At 44.3% G+C, this 19,219-nt stretch overlaps 3 non-coding genes across 3 annotated transcripts; 1 reads left to right on the top strand and 2 right to left on the bottom strand.

The window, feature by feature from the left end:
- Positions 1–4,547: 4,547 nt before the first annotated feature.
- Positions 4,548–4,619, bottom strand: TRNAQ-CUG (transfer RNA glutamine (anticodon CUG)). Its single transcript has one exon. It is a non-coding gene; the product is annotated as a tRNA-Gln (tRNA).
- A 6,662-nt stretch (positions 4,620–11,281) lies between these two features.
- On the top strand, positions 11,282–11,354 carry TRNAR-UCG (transfer RNA arginine (anticodon UCG)). Its single transcript has one exon. It is a non-coding gene; the product is annotated as a tRNA-Arg (tRNA).
- A 2,988-nt stretch (positions 11,355–14,342) lies between these two features.
- TRNAQ-CUG (transfer RNA glutamine (anticodon CUG)) lies at positions 14,343–14,414 on the bottom strand. Its single transcript has one exon. It is a non-coding gene; the product is annotated as a tRNA-Gln (tRNA).
- Positions 14,415–19,219: the final 4,805 nt, after the last annotated feature.

The raw sequence follows: 19,219 nt of genomic DNA, 5'->3' as shown, positions 1-19,219 counted from the left end.
CAAAAGCTGGAATCCACATATAGCAGAACATCACATGGCAGAGCAAGGCTGAAAAAGACATGAAGGGCTAAAGAAAGCATTAGACGTCTCTCGTTTCATGCCTTGGTTGTGGTTTACCTTATTTTTGTACTTTTTGTAATACGTACAACGCCTTGGATGAAGGTACTATATTAATGTTTAATAAATAAATTATACCAGAACATGAAAAATGCCCAAAAAGGCAAAAGAAATGTGAGTCCTTCCTGTGCTCCTACCACTGGCGTCTGCAGAGAGCTTCCATTTCACTTTCTCACTTTGCTACTGTCAAACCGTGTCTCTCCCTCTCTTTTGCTCTCCCTCTCAAATAGATACATTGTATCCCATGTGCAACAGGGATCTTGGAATTGGGAGATGAAGGGAAGGAGTAAGGGAGACACTCCACGCATTGCCATAAAAGAAGTGCTATGGGTTATGGGAGACACAAACCTCGGGTTCAATTAAAGTTCGGCGTGAAATATGAATGCCCTGGGCAAACATTTCACTTTCCTGACTAAGTTGGTTGGCAGGCTGTGAGCCAATTTAGCTCTCAGCCTAACTTGCTCAGGGGCTGTGCTCAGTGGCCTCTTCTGACACTTTGTCATAGCAACGCTTGCCTTTCTCAGGCAATCAGAGGAGGGGTGGCTGTGATGGAAGAGTAGCATAGAAAGTATATGAAAGGAATCTTAACCAGCCCAGGTGGCCCAAAGGACTGGACACTTGCTTCTTCGCCAAGAGATTGTTGTTTTGGTTGCCATCCTTTATAAAGTGCTGCATTTTGATAAATGATCCAGCACTTCTTCTCAAAGAGTTGTAAGTGCTGTGAAGTGCACCCATATGGATGCGAGCAGGGGTGGCCCCAGCCCTTTGCTTGGGATTGCTTAAGCACTCGCACATTGAGGAGGTTGCAGGCATAAGGCAGCACTAAACTGACATTTAGTCTGGGGCACCAATTGGAAAGGGGGCCTTCAGCAAGATCTTGTCAACGTTCTCATCTTGTAGAGCAGACCATCTACCAGCAAACACTCATTAATGTTACAACAGAAGGAAACATACACTGGCAGAGGACACAAGCCTGCCCACACACAATCAATATATCCCTATGACGTAGACAAACACTTTATTGCTCAGCCCAGCCTTTAGATGGTTCACAACTCTAAGGACTAGCATCTATTTGTTAAACTAAATATCCTCTGAATTGGGATGAAAGATGTATCTAATGGGCCAAAGGAATGCCTAATAGCTATTAAGCCTCCTAGGCTCAGAGGAGGGGGAGGATCGACAGCCCAAGGGTAAATGACCCCAATCGCAACCAGCTTTCAAAACTGTCATCCTGCCCCCCAGGATACCTCGCATTTGTTTTTGAAAAAAGAAATAGATTTTCTACGCAGTTTTCTCATGTTTTGGGCTCGGTGCAAAAGGTTTTTGTTTTATTTTGTCTTATTGTGTTGACTTTTTTGGAAAAAGTTTTCTTATTGTATAGGTACATTGTGGACTCTTATGTCCCAAATGAGGGCAGCCGAGTCCCTTCGTGGTCGTGGACGTTTTGTACATTTAAATTATCTTTGCTTTTATAGGAAAAGATGATGATGTCCGCATCTGGAAATCCAAATGTCATATTTTGGAAACTAAAGCCGGCTACAGAGAGGACCATGAGATGCTCCTCAACACCATTCGTGTGCAAATGCTTAGGAAATACTGTCAGCCCATTGTATGGCTTCAGATCGGAAGAGGGTTGTGTGTGCTGGCACGCATTGGGGGAGATTCATCCAATTTGCACTGCTCTAGTGCAGGAGCAGGGAAGGTATTTGTCTGGTTGTAGTGACAGTGAAATTGCACAATATGGCTGCATGTTTGCAGTGCTGAAAAGTTAACATCCGCACCGTTGGAAGCACCCAAAACACGAACACAAACATTGCGGCGTTAGACCTGGCGCTAAGAGATGCACATGAAGGGTTTTGTAGCGCCCTAATTCCAACACATCTTTTGTCATTACGCTGGTGCGTAGCATAAACCTTGTCATTACAACAGTTTTGCTCATTGTAGCCCCAGCACAATGACAACATGCTGCTTGTTTTACCACCGGTGTAATAACAACATGTGCACGAATGTTCAAGCTGGTAATGTTACCTTAGCAAATGTGGTAATTGTGTCTTCACTAAGGTTTCCGGAAATGCTTTCAAGGCATCAGTGCAGCGACCAGTATGCATCTGGATGTTGAACTGGCTCTACAAAAAGCAATTCATGCCCAGTTAAAAATAGCTCTAAATGCCGCCTTTTCACAGCATCAGTATACTCCTACTTTGCATCATCCTGACATACATCCAATTTGCAAATTGCATGTCATGTCATAATAAAGCAGGATGTGGTGGTCAGCCATATTTTCTGCCACCAAGCGCTCCAACAGAACCAGCACATCATGTTACAGGTATCCCGACAAAATATAGCCATCAAAAATAGTCTGTGAAAATGTCGTGGTGAAAATACCTCTGCAGTGAAAACGATGCCAAGCAAAAAGTAGTCAAAAACACAGCTGAAAAGTAGCCAAAATTGGTAGTGTTGCTACAGTAATTGTTAGGTAAAAGAGTATTTAGTGGGCTTGTTATTGCCTGGTTTAGGGTTAGGGGAAGGATAGGGGTTAGGGTTAGAGTAAATATGTTCAGGTTTGGTTAGTGGTTAGACGAGATTCTGTGTCAGCTGAAGGGTTTGGGTATTGGTTTGGGGAAGTGTTAAAGAAATGGATACAGAGGATGGAAAGGGCTGGTGGTGTTGGCGTAGGATAGCAGTTAGGTTAAACCTAGTGGTTAGGGTAAAGTAATCATTAGGGTAAGTGTTAGAGTTGCAATTAAGGTAAGGTTAGTATTACAGGAAGGGTTTGGGTCAGGGCTAGGGCTGTGTAATTTGTGGCGACCTGGTGATTGTATTGGAGACAGGTTCACTGTTGATTTGCTCTTTATTTTGCATTCTCTAATATGCAAATAAAGTGCATTCGTGTGCTGAAGGGTTCCTGTTCTGTGAGAATTTAGGGTAGGATAAGTGGTGTAATTCGAGTTAGGGGACGGTTTAGGAATGGAGTTCATATTTAGGGTTGCAGCCTTGTGCTTTTGTGTATTTAAAAATAGGTGTTTTGGTGACCTTATTTACTGGCAACATTTTCAGACCTGGCATAGTTTTTATTGAATGACTAACTTTATTAAAATGACTTTTTGCTGACTACATTTACCTGCAGACATTTTCACATAGAACCATGTTAGATATTACAAGAAGGCTGGAGATAAGTCTATAAGAGGCCAGTATGGCGGGGTCCAGTGTTGGTTTCTTTATAAGCATGAAGGTAACGCCTGCCGTGTTCATATGGGGGACAAACCAGCGGAAAAGATGGGGTTGATCAGATGAGCCTCTTAAAGGCATTGAAGGAAAAGCTGTTCCAGGGCCACAGCTGAGCCAGTGGATTTGAGCTTATTGATCAGTTCAAGGACAGCGGCAGCATCCACCCATTGTGAGGGGAAGCAAAGCACCTTTTCTCGTCCTGGGCACAGGCAAGGCAGCTGGCAGGGATCTATGTCCATTGCAGGAACATACAGATTCCATGTTTTAGTAATGATTTGCCGGAAAGTGAAAAATAAATCAAGACTTTCAAAGAGAAATGCAGATGGGAGATATAAGGGAAACATGATTTATGTTAAGATGGTTTCTAGAGATGCTGCCAAAACAACATATTACATTTTATAACCATACTATATAGGCACATATGTTTTCATGCACATCACGTGCAAAACCAAGACACACGCGGTAACGAGCGGGAAAACTCATCAAATGGTTCTTACTTCTTGAACCAGTTGTCCGTTTTCCTTTTCAGTGAATTAAACGTGTAATAACATTCCATTGGTGTCAATCTGAAAAACATGTAAAAGCAACAACAACATACATGGATATGAAAGAAAGACTGAGAAGACATATAGTCCTTGAAGTGGCGAGTCTCAAGGTCTGCTGGTTCACATTAAATAAGAGGAGGAAATAGGTTATGTGGGAGTTTGATACATAACCAGCTCAATGTGATTGAACTGTTTTAGGGGTACAAAGAGAGTACATCTAAAAAAAAAGAGGTATTAGATAGAGGGTCCCCTGTCAGTTCCAGGCGATAAAACATGCACCGAAAAAAGGGATTCTGCGGTCATGGGAGAGTCATCAACTTACATTTAGGACAGTAAGCAAGGACGTAGATTTAGGACAGTAAGCAAGATTAATGAGCACAGAATGTTAGATGCTATGCAACTGTTTCCCGAATACTTTGCTGACCTGCTGCTCAGAGAGAACACTAAGAGATGAAAGGCAGAGAAATTGAAGTTCTGTTGCAGAAACCTGGGAACGCCTTCTCTGTTTAAATAAAGACTATGAAAGTACCATGTGTACCGTCTCCAAACACACAAGTCACTTCTGCCACCATTTGCAAGTAAAAATAGCAAGACACGTCCTGTTAACATTAAGTCGACATAACATTTTTATGTTAAATGTTTTTTTTCAAAAAAACTAGGTCCCACCGAGATTTGAACTCGGATCGCTGGATTCAGAGTCCAGAGTGCTAACCATTACACCATGGAACCACGTGAACAGCACTTTCCAGTCCCTCAATATACTCTGTTCAAGAAGGAGAAGTACTTGCAGTAGCATATTTTTGTTATCTACTGTAATTCTAGTTTAAGATTTCACCTTTTAGCAGAAAAGCATAGCCAAGCGTCCAATCAGTGAAATTTCATGAGCAAATCTGGAAAATCCAGAATGACTCCTTTCATGATTGAGATTTTATTATTTAAAAGAGAAAACATGGATATTGTACGGGAATACAGGTATCTCACTAACACAATCACTCAACGTCCCACTTGCAGGGGCAGGAGGGCAGGGACACTTACTAGCAGCGCTTCTGGTAGCCATGCACAACTCGCCATTCTCTTATCTACGCTGTTGGCGCTAACCTATACCTAATTAGCGTATAATAAAGAGATTGGGTTTGCATGGGTTGGACTAAATAGGAGGACTAATATAAAAGAAGCTGTTTTCAAGGACTCAGTAGCGCCACCTGCAGACTGTATAGTATAACACTGAACCCTATAACAAAAACAGGACAAATATAGACAACTCTGGGTTTGTAACTGGCAACAAATGCAGGAATAATAAACTTAGAAATTCGTGGGTAGTCGAAACAATATTTTCAATGGAAAGAAAAAAACCTGAACTAAAGTGCAAAACAATTAAACTGCTGCATTTGAAAGGAAGATCAGCTATTGATCAACGTATAAGGCAAGAAAATAAGCCAGTTTAGGTAAATGGTATAAACAATCGCGTTCCTCTACGGATACGAATGGAGGAATGCATATTTAAGCCTTTCGTGCTGGGGTGGGAAGGTGAGCGTATGTCACTGCTAGTTCACTATAAATCCCACAATGCACTTAAAGAGGTATTACCCAAATTGTTCCGAAAATATTGATCGCATGGTAGAGTTGACTCAATTCGGTCACTACCATTAGTTCGAATTTTTTCCAACAATTTGGGTGCCAAAATACCGGAACATGAGGAGCAGGGTTTGGAGGTGTCCCCTGCTCCCCATGTTAGGTATCTGTAGCCTCAGGGATTGCGGGGGTGTCCCCTGCATACTTAACAATGGAGGAGGTGGACAAAAATGGGCTGGGCCCCCGTTGTCAATGAACAGACAAAACGGGGGCCCGAGCAGTTTTACTGCGGGGGCAGATGACCCAGATCCCATAAATCAAGGTTATGGTATGTTACTGGGTTTGATACCCGATCCAGCGCCATTTGCATGGTCTCCAGGGGCTCCGCAGGATCTTAGAGAGAGAGGGATGGGTTACATTAGTGAGGAGAAGAGGGAAATGCAAGATGGCTTTGCTTTTGTGTTGACGCATGCACACTGGAAGTATCCTGCACTCTATGTGTGGATCGGTTGCCAGGTGTTCTGTGCCAAAAGCATGAAGGTGTTTTTGCATGAAGGGGTGCTTTATATGCCTGTGGTGCCAAGGGATGTTCTGCCATGGGTTGTGGTATGTAAGTTGGTTGCAGAGGTGCAGTGTTCTGATGTTTGATATTGGTTGGGAGGGGTGTTCAAATGACATGCATGGGCGGCTTTGCTGGTGTGCCTGTTTTGTATGAAAAGTAGAATTTGAGCATGTAGTGCAGAGAGCAGTCAAAGTCCATGGTCGAGGTTGGTGAGGACCGCACAAAAGCTGGAATCCACATATAGCAGAACATCACATGGCAGAGCAAGGCTGAAAAAGACATGAAGGGCTAAAGAAAGCATTAGACGTCTCTCGTTTCATGCCTTGGTTGTGGTTTACCTTATTTTTGTACTTTTTGTAATACGTACAACGCCTTGGATGAAGGTACTATATTAATGTTTAATAAATAAATTATACCAGAACATGAAAAATGCCCAAAAAGGCAAAAGAAATGTGAGTCCTTCCTGTGCTCCTACCACTGGCGTCTGCAGAGAGCTTCCATTTCACTTTCTCACTTTGCTACTGTCAAACCGTGTCTCTCCCTCTCTTTTGCTCTCCCTCTCAAATAGATACATTGTATCCCATGTGCAACAGGGATCTTGGAATTGGGAGATGAAGGGAAGGAGTAAGGGAGACACTCCACGCATTGCCATAAAAGAAGTGCTATGGGTTATGGGAGACACAAACCTCGGGTTCAATTAAAGTTCGGCGTGAAATATGAATGCCCTGGGCAAACATTTCACTTTCCTGACTAAGTTGGTTGGCAGGCTGTGAGCCAATTTAGCTCTCAGCCTAACTTGCTCAGGGGCTGTGCTCAGTGGCCTCTTCTGACACTTTGTCATAGCAACGCTTGCCTTTCTCAGGCAATCAGAGGAGGGGTGGCTGTGATGGAAGAGTAGCATAGAAAGTATATGAAAGGAATCTTAACCAGCCCAGGTGGCCCAAAGGACTGGACACTTGCTTCTTCGCCAAGAGATTGTTGTTTTGGTTGCCATCCTTTATAAAGTGCTGCATTTTGATAAATGATCCAGCACTTCTTCTCAAAGAGTTGTAAGTGCTGTGAAGTGCACCCATATGGATGCGAGCAGGGGTGGCCCCAGCCCTTTGCTTGGGATTGCTTAAGCACTCGCACATTGAGGAGGTTGCAGGCATAAGGCAGCACTAAACTGACATTTAGTCTGGGGCACCAATTGGAAAGGGGGCCTTCAGCAAGATCTTGTCAACGTTCTCATCTTGTAGAGCAGACCATCTACCAGCAAACACTCATTAATGTTACAACAGAAGGAAACATACACTGGCAGAGGACACAAGCCTGCCCACACACAATCAATATATCCCTATGACGTAGACAAACACTTTATTGCTCAGCCCAGCCTTTAGATGGTTCACAACTCTAAGGACTAGCATCTATTTGTTAAACTAAATATCCTCTGAATTGGGATGAAAGATGTATCTAATGGGCCAAAGGAATGCCTAATAGCTATTAAGCCTCCTAGGCTCAGAGGAGGGGGAGGATCGACAGCCCAAGGGTAAATGACCCCAATCGCAACCAGCTTTCAAAACTGTCATCCTGCCCCCCAGGATACCTCGCATTTGTTTTTGAAAAAAGAAATAGATTTTCTACGCAGTTTTCTCATGTTTTGGGCTCGGTGCAAAAGGTTTTTGTTTTATTTTGTCTTATTGTGTTGACTTTTTTGGAAAAAGTTTTCTTATTGTATAGGTACATTGTGGACTCTTATGTCCCAAATGAGGGCAGCCGACACAGAGCAGGACGCAATAACGCCGCGCACAACGGATAATTAGGGCCCCTCAAGAGCCCAGCTGTAATCACAGGACCAATCGCAGTATACCACTAAGGACCCCATAGGGGGCTTTGGACCATACTACATAGCCTTGAAAAGGACCCACGGGTCGACCTCACCTCTGATACCGTTGTGGGTGCCACTAGGTCAGTTATGGTGCGTACCTTGTCTGGGCCTGGCTTCGTTCCCTCGTCTGAAAAGGCGTGTCCATAGAATCGCAGCTTCTTTTTCTTTATGTTGCATTTGTCAAAATTTAGAGTGAGGCCTGGCGTTTGCAATGCTTCACATACCATAAGTGCCTGATCGTGTTCATTCTGTGAGGTTTTGTATACCAAAATGTCATCGCTGTAATTAAAATCGGTCTTTATCGATAACAGTACTTACCTGATGGCTTCCTGAAACATCTCTGCTGCCGAAGAGATGCCGAAATTAAGGCATATATATCTAAAAAGGCCACTATGTGTCGCATATGTGATGATCACATGGGATGAGGGATGCAGTCCCAGCTGGTGATATCCTTGAGATAGATCAAGCTTGTAAACTGTTGTGGCTCTGTTAAGCTGCACGATCATATCTCTATTTTTGGTCTGCGGTGGCGTTCTCCTTGGATGGCTGTGTTGGCTGCGCTCATGTCGAAGCATATCCTGATGCGCCTTCCTTCCTTGGGAACCACCACTAGGGTTGAAATCCATGGTGTGGGCCCTACCGCCTTCTTAATGATTTCATTTTGCTACAGCTGTTGAACCTCCTGAGACACTGCCTGTTGCAAATGAAACCAAACCCTCCGGGGCTGTTGGGGTACTGGGCGCACCTTTTCATCGATGTGGAGCTAGTTGACGCTCCATTTCTATTTTCCCAGTCCCTTGAAGAGGGTCGGGAATGTTTATCGCACTTGTTCTTTAGAAATGGGTCTGTGTGATAATCTTGCCACACTGTGCGTTAGCTGTCGGGGCCCCATACCGCACCTTACCACTTCCGTATCTTGGCAGTTTATATACATGAGTCCTATTGATTTCACCGTTTTGTAACTGAGCAGGGACCACCCATCTATAGGGCTTCTTATCACGTGTATCGTGGCATTGGCCGAGCGTCCTCGTTGTGCGAGTGTCAGTTGAAATTGACAAATGGATGGGTAGTTACTGAGGTGTGCAACCCACATTAATGGCTATTGAGCCTAGATCTTTCTCTTTTGCAGTATCTTCCTAGCACCCATTTTGAGAAATTTGTGTTCTCCCATGATGCTCACTGTTGCTCCAATGTCCATGAGGAAGCAATGTGTAGCAGGCCCCATGTCAATCATCACCCTTGGGCCTTCCTCGGCTTCCTGGTCCCCTTGCATTAGATTAAAATATTCGTCTGTGTAGTCTATATAAAACTCCTGTAGCATTTCCACATTATCTCAGTGGTTTTTAAATTCATTCTCGTATGGATCAGCATATTCCACGTACTAGTGTGGTATTTCTTTGTGTGTCGCCACCTCAAATTTCAGAACCGGTTCCATCGCTCTGATCACTCTTTGTGGCATCTGCGAGTATGGCCGTGGTATCCTCCATGTTGTTTGTTGGGAAGCCCTCATTGATGGTCTCCACATGGTTGTCTGTGGTGGCCTTGCTGTCAGAAAAGGTCTGCCTTCTTGGCACACGGTGTGAAAGTGTCCTTCTCTTCCACATTTGGAGCATGCCTCACAAATTGCTGGGCATGTTCCGGTGTGCGGAAATGCGAATCCGCACCTGAAACATATCCGTTGTGCTCTAGCTGACTGCCTGTTTGTTGGTATGGATATCAAGTAGGCCCCCTCGATGTAACTGGTCCTCCCATGAGCCGGTTGACCGGCCCTCTTGGTGTCATGAGAGCAGCCACCGTTTCATCTTTCTCTGTCTTCTTTTTCTGTGTTTCAATGGCTGTGGTCTGCAGATCTACCCTCTCATGCACTCTGGCCAGCTCAATGACTGTGTCAATGGTCAGCGGCTGCTTCAGCAACTGCTTCCAGAATGTAGACGATGTACACCCTTCTATCACCCTCAGCCTAGTAGACTCATCATCAGCAAAGCTTGCAAACGGCAGTGTATTAATTTCTGTAGTCGCTGTTGGGCTGGATGATTAATTTCTTGTTCAGTGCCCCCACACGGGTGTCATACGGTGTTCTTTCTTCTTACGGTATGGTCTTTATTTTACCGTTCATCTCATTGCCCAACACATTTGTGATCATGCCAGATATGGCCAGAGACTTTTCTTACCCTGCAGCACCTATGAAATCGGTGAAATCTTGCACCCATTCTGCCCACCGGGGACCTTTGTCGAATTGGAGCTGCAATGGGAATGGTGGGGGTTTTCAAAGGAAAGTGGCCCTTGCGCTTGAGCTCTGCCTTGCTTGCTGCTCAGCTGGCTGCTCGTCCATCTTGCTGCTGTTCCAGGCCTCCCGGTGATGCAAATACCTCCTGGTCCACACCTTCTGTTTACCGGTTGCCTTTATCCTTTAATGTTCTCATCTTTTCTTACCCCTCTGTGGCGGATACAGGTATGGCAATGCATCCGGGCCTGTTGCGTCAAAGGAAACAGCTGAGCAGAGTACATCCTCAGAGTGTACGTGGACTTCCTGACCCAGGTCTCTGGATGAGGGCACGGGACGCCACACAGTGCTGGTGGCAAGCGGAGTTGCGGATCACAGCGGAACAGTAATGTTGGAACGCAGACCATCCTGACCTCGGAGTCGGGATGCCGGCATGGGACGCCACTGCAGTCAGTGTCAAGTGGAACTGCGGACTGCAGTCGCGTAGGAACTGCAGAGTGCAGTGGACGTCGTCTCGCGGCGTGGGACTTATGGCTTGTCGCCAGTTGTTGCATTTGGGCCTAAAGGGTCTGCATTCAACTCTGTCTATTGACTAATGTTTTCTCCCCTTACTCCTCCTCTTCCTCTCTGGCCCTTGTGACCTAGCATGGTCACTCCGTTAAAGCGGCTTCTGCCAGCTCACAACCCCCCACATTTTCAGAAGCTTGTGGATCTAGGAAGCGGCTGTATGTTGTTTTTGGTGTTGCTTTTTTTTTTATAAGTGTGCATAAAGAAGGCGCTGTGGCATGTGGTGATGCAGGTGACCAGGACACATCTTCATCTGTTTAGTTAATTAGATGAACATGAGAGCTGCATCGATTAAGACACAGCCTCAGAAGTCCACGGATAGAGAGAATACAGGCGGAAAAGGAGAGAACAATATTTGGGGACAGGCGGGGATGAAGCGAGACAGAGAGAAAGAAGTAAAACGCGTGAGAGACTGGTTCCTGTACTTTAGATCTGGGCTGTATATTTAAATGGGTCTTCATCTTTATATGTGTTCAACATATCACTTCCATAAAGAATGAGGGGATTGACTCTGGTCTAACCTCATAGACAGACAAGATAGCACATGCAATGTGATGGAGAACGCTATTTATACATGTACACATATATTGCAACCAGTCGACCGCGTGGCCTAATGGATAAGGCGTCTGACTTCGAATCAGAAGATTGAGGGTTCGAGTCCCGTCGTGGACGTTTTGTACATTTAAATTATCTTTGCTTTTATAGGAAAAGATGATGATGTCCGCATCTGGAAATCCAAATGTCATATTTTGGAAACTAAAGCCGGCTACAGAGAGGACCATGAGATGCTCCTCAACACCATTCGTGTGCAAATGCTTAGGAAATACTGTCAGCCCATTGTATGGCTTCAGATCGGAAGAGGGTTGTGTGTGCTGGCACGCATTGGGGGAGATTCATCCAATTTGCACTGCTCTAGTGCAGGAGCAGGGAAGGTATTTGTCTGGTTGTAGTGACAGTGAAATTGCACAATATGGCTGCATGTTTGCAGTGCTGAAACGTTAACATCCGCACCGTTGGAAGCACCCAAAACACGAACACAAACATTGCGGCGTTAGACCTGGCGCTAAGAGATGCACATGAAGGGTTTTGTAGCGCCCTAATTCCAACACATCTTTTGTCATTACGCTGGTGCGTAGCATAAACCTTGTCATTACAACAGTTTTGCTCATTGTAGCCCCAGCACAATGACAACATGCTGCTTGTTTTACCACCGGTGTAATAACAACATGTGCACGAATGTTCAAGCTGGTAATGTTACCTTAGCAAATGTGGTAATTGTGTCTTCACTAAGGTTTCCGGAAATGCTTTCAAGGCATCAGTGCAGCGACCAGTATGCATCTGGATGTTGAACTGGCTCTACAAAAAGCAATTCATGCCCAGTTAAAAATAGCTCTAAATGCCGCCTTTTCACAGCATCAGTATACTCCTACTTTGCATCATCCTGACATACATCCAATTTGCAAATTGCATGTCATGTCATAATAAAGCAGGATGTGGTGGTCAGCCATATTTTCTGCCACCAAGCGCTCCAACAGAACCAGCACATCATGTTACAGGTATCCCGACAAAATATAACCATCAAAAATAGTCTGTGAAAATGTCGTGGTGAAAATACCTCTGCAGTGAAAACGATGCCAAGCAAAAAGTAGTCAAAAACGCAGCTGAAAAGTAGCCAAAATTGGTAGTGTTGCTACAGTAATTGTTAGGTAAAAGAGTATTTAGTGGGCTTGTTATTGCCTGGTTTAGGGTTAGGGGAAGGATAGGGGTTAGGGTTAGAGTAAATATGTTCAGGTTTGGTTAGTGGTTAGACGAGATTCTGTGTCAGCTGAAGGGTTTGGGTATTGGTTTGGGGAAGTGTTAAAGAAATGGATACAGAGGATGGAAAGGGCTGGTGGTGTTGGCGTAGGATAGCAGTTAGGTTAAACCTAGTGGTTAGGGTAAAGTAATCATTAGGGTAAGTGTTAGAGTTGCAATTAAGGTAAGGTTAGTATTACAGGAAGGGTTTGGGTCAGGGCTAGGGCTGTGTAATTTGTGGCGACCTGGTGATTGTATTGGAGACAGGTTCACTGTTGATTTGCTCTTTATTTTGCATTCGCTAATATGCAAATAAAGTGCATTCGTGTGCTGAAGGGTTCCTGTTCTGTGAGAATTTAGGGTAGGATAAGTGGTGTAATTCGAGTTAGGGGACGGTTTAGGAATGGAGTTCATATTTAGGGTTGCAGCCTTGTGCTTTTGTGTATTTAAAAATAGGTGTTTTGGTGACCTTATTTACTGGCAACATTTTCAGACCTGGCATAGTTTTTATTGAATGACTAACTTTATTAAAATGACTTTTTGCTGACTACATTTACCTGCAGACATTTTCACATAGAACCATGTTAGATATTACAAGAAGGCTGGAGATAAGTCTATAAGAGGCCAGTATGGCGGGGTCCAGTGTTGGTTTCTTTATAAGCATGAAGGTAACGCCTGCCGTGTTCATATGGGGGACAAACCAGCGGAAAAGATGGGGTTGATCAGATGAGCCTCTTAAAGGCATTGAAGGAAAAGCTGTTCCAGGGCCACAGCTGAGCCAGTGGATTTGAGCTTATTGATCAGTTCAAGGACAGCGGCAGCATCCACCCATTGTGAGGGGAAGCAAAGCACCTTTTCTCGTCCTGGGCACAGGCAAGGCAGCTGGCAGGGATCTATGTCCATTGCAGGAACATACAGATTCCATGTTTTAGTAATGATTTGCCGGAAAGTGAAAAATAAATCAAGACTTTCAAAGAGAAATGCAGATGGGAGATATAAGGGAAACATGATTTATGTTAAGATGGTTTCTAGAGATGCTGCCAAAACAACATATTACATTTTATAACCATACTATATAGGCACATATGTTTTCATGCACATCACGTGCAAAACCAAGACACACGCGGTAACGAGCGGGAAAACTCAGCAAATGGTTCTTACTTCTTGAACCAGTTGTCCGTTTTCCTTTTCAGTGAATTAAACGTGTAATAACATTCCATTGGTGTCAATCTGAAAAACATGTAAAAGCAACAACAACATACATGGATATGAAAGAAAGACTGAGAAGACATATAGTCCTTGAAGTGGCGAGTCTCAAGGTCTGCTGGTTCACATTAAATAAGAGGAGGAAATAGGTTATGTGGGAGTTTGATACATAACCAGCTCAATGTGATTGAACTGTTTTAGGGGTACAAAGAGAGTACATCTAAAAAAAAAGAGGTATTAGATAGAGGGTCCCCTGTCAGTTCCAGGCGATAAAACATGCACCGAAAAAAGGGATTCTGCGGTCATGGGAGAGTCATCAACTTACATTTAGGACAGTAAGCAAGGACGTAGATTTAGGACAGTAAGCAAGATTAATGAGCACAGAATGTTAGATGCTATGCAACTGTTTCCCGAATACTTTGCTGACCTGCTGCTCAGAGAGAACACTAAGAGATGAAAGGCAGAGAAATTGAAGTTCTGTTGCAGAAACCTGGGAACGCCTTCTCTGTTTAAATAAAGACTATGAAAGTACCATGTGTACCGTCTCCAAACACACAAGTCACTTCTGCCACCATTTGCAAGTAAAAATAGCAAGACACGTCCTGTTAACATTAAGTCGACATAACATTTTTATGTTAAATGTTTTTTTTCAAAAAAACTAGGTCCCACCGAGATTTGAACTCGGATCGCTGGATTCAGAGTCCAGAGTGCTAACCATTACACCATGGAACCACGTGAACAGTACTTTCCAGTCCCTCAATATACTCTGTTCAAGAAGGAGAAGTACTTGCAGTAGCATATTTTTGTTATCTACTGTAATTCTAGTTTAAGATTTCACCTTTTAGCAGAAAAGCATAGCCAAGCGTCCAATCAGTGAAATTTCATGAGCAAATCTGGAAAATCCAGAATGACTCCTTTCATGATTGAGATTTTATTATTTAAAAGAGAAAACATGGATATTGTACGGGAATACAGGTATCTCACTAACACAATCACTCAACGTCCCACTTGCAGGGGCAGGAGGGCAGGGACACTTACTAGCAGCGCTTCTGGTAGCCATGCACAACTCGCCATTCTCTTATCTACGCTGTTGGCGCTAACCTATACCTAATTAGCGTATAATAAAGAGATTGGGTTTGCATGGGTTGGACTAAATAGGAGGACTAATATAAAAGAAGCTGTTTTCAAGGACTCAGTAGCGCCACCTGCAGACTGTATAGTATAACACTGAACCCTATAACAAAAACAGGACAAATATAGACAACTCTGGGTTTGTAACTGGCAACAAATGCAGGAATAATAAACTTAGAAATTCGTGGGTAGTCGAAACAATATTTTCAATGGAAAGAAAAAAACCTGAACTAAAGTGCAAAACAATTAAACTGCTGCATTTGAAAGGAAGATCAGCTATTGATCAACGTATAAGGCAAGAAAATAAGCCAGTTTAGGTAAATGGTATAAACAATCGCGTTCCTCTACGGATACGAATGGAGGAATGCATATTTAAGCCTTTCGTGCTGGGGTGGGAAGGTGAGCGTATGTCACTGCTAGTTCACTATAAATCCCACAATGCACTTAAAGAGGTATTACCCAAATTGTTCCGAAAATATTGATCGCATGGTAGAGTTGACTCAATTCGGTCACTACCATTAGTTCGAATTTTTTCCAACAATTTGGGTGCCAAAATACCGGAACATGAGGAGCAGGGTTTGGAGGTGTCCCCTGCTCCCCATGTTAGGTATCTGTAGCCTCAGGGATTGCGGGGGTGTCCCCTGCATACTTAACAATGGAGGAGGTGGACAAAAATGGGCTGGGCCCCCGTTGTCAATGAACAGACAAAACGGGGGCCCGAGCAGTTTTACTGCGGGGGCAGATGACCCAGATCCCATAAATCAAGGTTATGGTATGTTACTGGGTTTGATACCCGATCCAGCGCCATTTGCATGGTCTCCAGGGGCTCCGCAGGATCTTAGAGAGAGAGGGATGGGTTACATTAGTGAGGAGAAGAGGGAAATGCAAGATGGCTTTGCTTTTGTGTTGACGCATGCACACTGGAAGTATCCTGCACTCTATGTGTGGATCGGTTGCCAGGTGTTCTGTGCCAAAAGCATGAAGGTGTTTTTGCATGAAGGGGTGCTTTATATGCCTGTGGTGCCAAGGGATGTTCTGCCATGGGTTGTGGTATGTAAGTTGGTTGCAGAGGTGCAGTGTTCTGATGTTTGATATTGGTTGGGAGGGGTGTTCAAATGACATGCATGGGCGGCTTTGCTGGTGTGCCTGTTTTGTATGAAAAGTAGAATTTGAGCATGTAGTGCAGAGAGCAGTCAAAGTCCATGGTCGAGGTTGGTGAGGACCGCACAAAAGCTGGAATCCACATATAGCAGAACATCACATGGCAGAGCAAGGCTGAAAAAGACATGAAGGGCTAAAGAAAGCATTAGACGTCTCTCGTTTCATGCCTTGGTTGTGGTTTACCTTATTTTTGTACTTTTTGTAATACGTACAACGCCTTGGATGAAGGTACTATATTAATGTTTAATAAATAAATTATACCAGAACATGAAAAATGCCCAAAAAGGCAAAAGAAATGTGAGTCCTTCCTGTGCTCCTACCACTGGCGTCTGCAGAGAGCTTCCATTTCACTTTCTCACTTTGCTACTGTCAAACCGTGTCTCTCCCTCTCTTTTGCTCTCCCTCTCAAATAGATACATTGTATCCCATGTGCAACAGGGATCTTGGAATTGGGAGATGAAGGGAAGGAGTAAGGGAGACACTCCACGCATTGCCATAAAAGAAGTGCTATGGGTTATGGGAGACACAAACCTCGGGTTCAATTAAAGTTCGGCGTGAAATATGAATGCCCTGGGCAAACATTTCACTTTCCTGACTAAGTTGGTTGGCAGGCTGTGAGCCAATTTAGCTCTCAGCCTAACTTGCTCAGGGGCTGTGCTCAGTGGCCTCTTCTGACACTTTGTCATAGCAACGCTTGCCTTTCTCAGGCAATCAGAGGAGGGGTGGCTGTGATGGAAGAGTAGCATAGAAAGTATATGAAAGGAATCTTAACCAGCCCAGGTGGCCCAAAGGACTGGACACTTGCTTCTTCGCCAAGAGATTGTTGTTTTGGTTGCCATCCTTTATAAAGTGCTGCATTTTGATAAATGATCCAGCACTTCTTCTCAAAGAGTTGTAAGTGCTGTGAAGTGCACCCATATGGATGCGAGCAGGGGTGGCCCCAGCCCTTTGCTTGGGATTGCTTAAGCACTCGCACATTGAGGAGGTTGCAGGCATAAGGCAGCACTAAACTGACATTTAGTCTGGGGCACCAATTGGAAAGGGGGCCTTCAGCAAGATCTTGTCAACGTTCTCATCTTGTAGAGCAGACCATCTACCAGCAAACACTCATTAATGTTACAACAGAAGGAAACATACACTGGCAGAGGACACAAGCCTGCCCACACACAATCAATATATCCCTATGACGTAGACAAACACTTTATTGCTCAGCCCAGCCTTTAGATGGTTCACAACTCTAAGGACTAGCATCTATTTGTTAAACTAAATATCCTCTGAATTGGGATGAAAGATGTATCTAATGGGCCAAAGGAATGCCTAATAGCTATTAAGCCTCCTAGGCTCAGAGGAGGGGGAGGATCGACAGCCCAAGGGTAAATGACCCCAATCGCAACCAGCTTTCAAAACTGTCATCCTGCCCCCCAGGATACCTCGCATTTGTTTTTGAAAAAAGAAATAGATTTTCTACGCAGTTTTCTCATGTTTTGGGCTCGGTGCAAAAGGTTTTTGTTTTATTTTGTCTTATTGTGTTGACTTTTTTGGAAAAAGTTTTCTTATTGTATAGGTACATTGTGGACTCTTATGTCCCAAATGAGGGCAGCCGACACAGAGCAGGACGCAAAAACGCCGCGCACAACGGATAATTAGGGCCCCTCAAGAGCCCAGCTGTAATCACAGGACCAATCGCAGTATACCACTAAGGACCCCATAGGGGGCTTTGGACCATACTACATAGCCTTGAAAAGGACCCACGGGTCGACCTCACCTCTGATACCGTTGTGGGTGCCACTAGGTCAGTTATGGTGCGTACCTTGTCTGGGCCTGGCTTCGTTCCCTCGTCTGAAAAGGCGTGTCCATAGAATCGCAGCTTCTTTTTCTTTATGTTGCATTTGTCAAAATTTAGAGTGAGGCCTGGCGTTTGCAATGCTTCACATACCATAAGTGCCTGATCGTGTTCATTCTGTGAGGTTTTGTATACCAAAATGTCATCGCTGTAATTAAAATCGGTCTTTATCGATAACAGTACTTACCTGATGGCTTCCTGAAACATCTCTGCTGCCGAAGAGATGCCGAAATTAAGGCATATATATCTAAAAAGGCCACTATGTGTCGCATATGTGATGATCACATGGGATGAGGGATGCAGTCCCAGCTGGTGATATCCTTGAGATAGATCAAGCTTGTAAACTGTTGTGGCTCTGTTAAGCTGCACGATCATATCTCTATTTTTGGTCTGCGGTGGCGTTCTCCTTGGATGGCTGTGTTGGCTGCGCTCATGTCGAAGCATATCCTGATGCGCCTTCCTTCCTTGGGAACCACCACTAGGGTTGAAATCCATGGTGTGGGCCCTACCGCCTTCTTAATGATTTCATTTTGCTACAGCTGTTGAACCTCCTGAGACACTGCCTGTTGCAAATGAAACCAAACCCTCCGGGGCTGTTGGGGTACTGGGCGCACCTTTTCATCGATGTGGAGCTAGTTGACGCTCCATTTCTATTTTCCCAGTCCCTTGAAGAGGGTCGGGAATGTTTATCGCACTTGTTCTTTAGAAATGGGTCTGTGTGATAATCTTGCCACACTGTGCGTTAGCTGTCGGGGCCCCATACCGCACCTTACCACTTCCGTATCTTGGCAGTTTATATACATGAGTCCTATTGATTTCACCGTTTTGTAACTGAGCAGGGACCACCCATCTATAGGGCTTCTTATCACGTGTATCGTGGCATTGGCCGAGCGTCCTCGTTGTGCGAGTGTCAGTTGAAATTGACAAATGGATGGGTAGTTACTGAGGTGTGCAACCCACATTGATGGCTATTGAGCCTAGATCTTTCTCTTTTGCAGTATCTTCCTAGCACCCATTTTGAGAAATTTGTGTTCTCCCATGATGCTCACTGTTGCTCCAATGTCCATGAGGAAGCAATGTGTAGCAGGCCCCATGTCAATCATCACCCTTGGGCCTTCCTCGGCTTCCTGGTCCCCTTGCATTAGATTAAAATATTCGTCTGTGTAGTCTATATAAAACTCCTGTAGCATTTCCACATTATCTCAGTGGTTTTTAAATTCATTCTCGTATGGATCAGCATATTCCACGTACTAGTGTGGTATTTCTTTGTATGTCGCCACCTCAAATTTCAGAACCGGTTCCATCGCTCTGATCACTCTTTGTGGCATCTGCGAGTATGGCCGTGGTATCCTCCATGTTGTTTGTTGGGAAGCCCTCATTGATGGTCTCCACATGGTTGTCT

Source organism: Ambystoma mexicanum (assembly GCF_040938575.1).
Source record: "Ambystoma mexicanum isolate Mex_15411 chromosome 12 unlocalized genomic scaffold, UKY_AmexF1_1 Mex_chr12_unloc.2, whole genome shotgun sequence".
NCBI lineage: Eukaryota > Metazoa > Chordata > Amphibia > Caudata > Ambystomatidae > Ambystoma > Ambystoma mexicanum.
This window is presented reverse-complemented; position numbering and strand designations above follow the sequence as displayed.